This window comes from Pan troglodytes, chromosome 5 (assembly GCF_028858775.2).
Source record: "Pan troglodytes isolate AG18354 chromosome 5, NHGRI_mPanTro3-v2.0_pri, whole genome shotgun sequence".
Taxonomy (NCBI): domain Eukaryota; kingdom Metazoa; phylum Chordata; class Mammalia; order Primates; family Hominidae; genus Pan; species Pan troglodytes.
Window position 1 is genome coordinate 47,084,696 of NC_072403.2, and position 5,046 is coordinate 47,089,741.

Here is a 5,046-nt window from a genome sequence, read left to right on the forward strand (position 1 = left end):
CATTCTGAAGGCAGAAGTCTGAAGTCAGTTCACACTGTATTGAGATGAAGATGTCAACAGGGCTGCAGTCTCTCCAGAGACACTAGGGAAAAATTTGTTCCTTGCCTTTCCAGCTTCAGGTAGCTGCCAGCATTCTTTGGTTTGGGGCTGTTTTACTCCAATCTTCAAGGCCAGCATCTTCAGTCTCCCTCTGCTCCATCTTCCCATCACTTTCTCCTCTTTGTGTTCAAATCCCACTCTGACTCTCTTACATAAGGATACATGTGATTGCATTTAGTTCCCATCTACGTAATCCAGGATAATCTCACCATCTCAAGATGTTTAACTCACTCATATCAGCAAAGATCTTTTTTTTTTTTTTTTGCCATATAAGGGTAACAATCACAGGTTCCAGGGATTAGGACACAGATATCTTTTAAGAGGCCGTTTATCAGCTTACCACAGTCCCCATTCCTACAGTCCCAGGCAACCACTAATATTTTTGTCTTTCTAGACAAAAATATCTTCAATCAAAAATGTCATTATCAATTCTGGATATGTCGTAAAAACATAATTGAACAATATGTGTTCCTTGTGACTGGATTCTTTCATTTGGCATGTTTTCCAGGTTTGTCCATGTTGTAGCTGTACTTGTGCTATACGTTGTATTAATACATCATTCCTTTTAAAGGCTGAATAATATTCCACTGAATGGATATATATGTTTACCATTTATCAGTTGACAAATATTTTATTTGTTTCCACTGTTCAACTATTATAAGCAGTGTTACTATGACTATTCTTGTACAAGTTTTTGTGTGGACATACGTTTTCATTTCTCTTGAGTACATAACCAATAGTAGAACTACTGGGTCATATGGCAACTCTATGTTTAACATTTTCAGGAACTACCAATAGTTTTCCAAAGTGGCTGCAAATTTTACACCCTCTCCAGCAATGTATGAGTTCTCATTTCTCTACAATCTCTCCAATACTTGTATTGGCTTTCTGTTTATAGCCATCCAGTGAATGTACTTAAGTTTTGAATTGTAGTTACCTAATGACTAATGATATTGAGCATCTTCATCTTGAGCATGCACAATTTGCTCATTTGTATACCCTTGGAAAAATATTTATTCAATTGTGTTGTTTGTCTTTTATAGCATTTGAACAATGTTGTGCCACATTTTTCTGGCTTCAATTGTTTCAGATAAGAAATTCACTACAATTAGAATTGGTATTCCTTTATAGATAATTATTTCTCTCTGGCCATTTTTACGATATTTTCTTTGTCTTTACTTCTCAGAAGGCTATCTATGCTGTGTCTTGGTGTGTATTTCTTTGGGCTTATTATATTTGGGATAAAATCAAATTCTTGTATTTGTAACTTTAGGTCTTTGGGCAGATTTGATTACTTTAGATGTTTCTTTGAATATATTTTCAGTCTCACATTTTTTCTCCTTTCCTTCTGGGACTCTGATGATGCAAAGGTTAGCTCTTATGTTAATGTCCCGCAGATAGCTGACGTTCTGGTCATTTATTTTCAGTCTGTTTTCTCTCTGATCAGACTGAGTAAATTTTCTCAGTCTGCCTTCCAGTTAACTAATTACATCCTCTGTCATCTCCAGTCTCCTATGGAGTCCACATAGTCAGCTTTTAATTTTGGTTATTGTCGTTTTTAGTTCCCACATATTCTATTGTCATTCTGTTCCCAGAAGAAGAAAAAAGAGTAAATGGAGCAGAAGAACTATTAATACTTGAAAAAATGGTACCGAGGATTTTTCAGAATTAGACAAATATCTAAAACATCAAATTGAATGTATTCAGAGAGTTCCAAATAGAATGGATACTTAAATAGCCCATATTAAACATACTATAATAAAAATTCAAAGAGAAAATTATAAAAATGTTCCAGAGATAAAATAGGTCAGTAAAGATGAATAACCATCAGACTGTTATCAGACATTTCCATAGCAACACTGGGAAGGTAAGAAAACAATGAAATATGTTCAAAATTTTGAAGAAGTATATGTCTTTTACCTGTTAACTTATGACATAAAATTTGCCACCCACTTGAAAATTGTGGTTAAGGGAATTACGACAATTTTGAGGCCAAGGATGTTAAGATAAAATATTTAAAAGTTATAACTAAATGCTAGCTCTTAGCATCTGATTGAGGAAGACCTATTTTTGTTTAGTCCACTTTTATCCCACTACCCATGTTCTTTAAGTGAAGCTCAATATTTCCATACTGTAAGTGAACACATACCAATCTGCTGCAGTTGCATAAGTTCAGTAAATCGAGAAAAGATTGGGTTCAGCCACATATGACTGAAAACCAAATAGCAGTGGCTTCGACACACAACTGTTTATTTTTAGGTATCATTTTAATTATGAAAATTCCCAAGCACGCACAAAAGTATCTCACAAAAAAGAGATAATCGACTGGGCACGGTGGCTCATGCCTGTAATCCCTGCACTTTGGGAGGCTGAGGCAGGTGGATCACCTGAGGTCAGGAGTTTGAGACCAGCCTGACCAACATGATGAAACCCCATCTGTACTAAAAATACAAAAGGTTAGCCGGGCGTGGTGGCGGGCGCCTGTAATCCCAGGTACTCCAGAGGCTGAGGTAGGAGAATCACTTGAACCTGGGAGGCGGAGGTTGCAATGAGCCACGATCGCACCACTGCACTCCAGCCTGGGTAACAAGAGCAAAACTCAGACTCAAAAAAATTTTTTTAAAAGATAATCATACATCTAGCCCCATGTAGCATCACTCAGCTACATTTACTCTTGCCTTCCATTTTTTTTTATTGGCAATACTATTCCATAGGTTGTGCTGTGTACTTCACACAGACTCATAGAAAATAATCTCTAGTGTCTAGATTCGTGTTTCGGGCAACAAGCTGACAGCATTACTTAGACATCTGAGATCGTAAAACTCAGCTGATGCCACCTGGGTATAAGTCCTAAAGGAAATCTCACCTGATTCTACCAGAGAACATGATGGACAATATTCCTCACAGCATTGTTTGCAATATGGAGAAGTGAAGGCAAAACAGCACATGCACCCTGGGTTCGGAATGATACACTGTGGAATATGTACACAATGGAATAAGCACTGAAAAGAAGTGGGCTCTGTATATGTACCCTGGAAGGAGCAAAACGAATATATGAAAAATGTCTATCACAATTTCTTATATGTAAGTTAAAATACAGTCACAGGAAAAAAAAGCTGCAGGCTTTACAAGAATATATTCAAATTTAAGGTTACATATCACATGCATTAGAGTGGTTGCCTTGGAGGGGAAGGCAAGTGGAAATAGGGAATGAGGATTAAAAAAATAAAGAAAGCAAAAGTTGTACCTCTCACAGATAGGTGATGGTCATGTGGAAGGAGCTGAGATATACATGAAGAGACTTCTGTTCGATGCCTATATTAGTCCCTTTTCATACTGCTATGAAGAAATACCTGATGCTGGGTAATTTATAAAGAAAAAGAGGTTTGATGGACTCACAGTTCCACATAGCTAGGTAGGCCTCACAATCATGGCAGAAGGTGAAGAAGGAGCAAAGGCACATCTTACATGGTGGCAGAGAGCATGTGCAGGGGAACTGGCCTTTATAAAACCATCAGATCTTATGAGACTTAATCATTATCAGGAGAACAGGAAGGGAAAACTTGCCTCCATGATTCAATTACTTCCCACCAGGTCCCTCCCAACACATGGGGATTATGAGAGCTACAATTCAAGATGAGACTTGGGTGGGGACACAACCAAACCATATCAATGCCCCTCCCCAGAAAGAGCAAAAGAAAATGGTACTCTCTCTCTCTTTTTTCTTTTTTTGGAGACGGAGTTTCGCTCTTTTTGCCCATGCTGGAGTGCAATGGCGTGATCTCAGCTCACCACAACCTCTGCCTCCCAGGTTCAAGCGATTCTCCTGCCTCAGCCTCCCGAGTAGCTGGGATTACAGGCATGTGCCAGCACGCCCAGCTAATTTTGTATTTTTAGTAGAGACGGGGTTTCTCCATGTTGGTCAGGCTGGTCTCGAAATCCCGACCTCAGGTGATCCACCCACCATGGCCTCCCAAAGTGCTGGGATTACAGGCATCAACCACTGCGGCTGGCCAGAAAATGGTACTCCCTTTATGGTGGCCTTTTTCAGGGCTGGCATTCAGCTGCTTTGCAGTGGTACCCCAAATTGGTTGTTCATGGTGGACCCCCATTTTGAGTAGTCAATCCCAGTCTCGCTAGATGTTACCTGGTTGGAAAATGACTGTGCCTTTTCTTGCTGCACAGATGTGTGCTCCTCTTCTGTTCCCCAAAACATTTATCTTTCACCCACCATCAAATATTGTTAGTTCAACTTGATTTTCTCTTTTAGGCTATGAATCTCCTCACACTTTAAACGAACAGAATTTTGGCCCCTGATGATGAGATTCCATTGAATGTTCTGGGTCCTGTTTTAGGCTGCTGAATCCACTGCTCTTGTCATTTTAAGGCATCTGATTTTTTCTTTTACTTCTAGGACTTCCTCAGTTTCCAGTCTGCTGATTACAGCCTTTCTTGGTTTCAATTTTATCATTTATTTTTAAGTCATTTCTTTCTCATTTAGGGTGGGAGGGGAGGAGGGTGAGGGGATACATCTGCTTTCTTGCTTAGTTGCCTCTGACACATTTCAGTTCAGAGGTTGAATTTAATTAAGCACAAGAGGAAATTGATAGGATTCTCGGGTAGACCACTAACAAACAGGGAAAATGTGAGGCATCCTGGAGACCTGCTGAGGTGGGGCTGAGAGAACCACAGAGTGCTGGAGAGGAGCCCGGGCACAGCTGAAGATGCTGAGCTGAGCGTTGACCCGGATGCAGAAACCCCCGCCCCAGGTCTTTCCAATGGCGAAAGTCAGGGCAGGGGAAGTAGATCTAAGAGGGGTCAGTGCAGGGGTGAGGGGTCACCACCAGGGAGATCAGGGGCTGAAAGTTCTCTCCAATAGGCTTAGTGCTGGCCTTTCCTCACGGGCAAGTGGGGCGCAACGCTTAGGGCAGCTCCCAATAGCTGGGC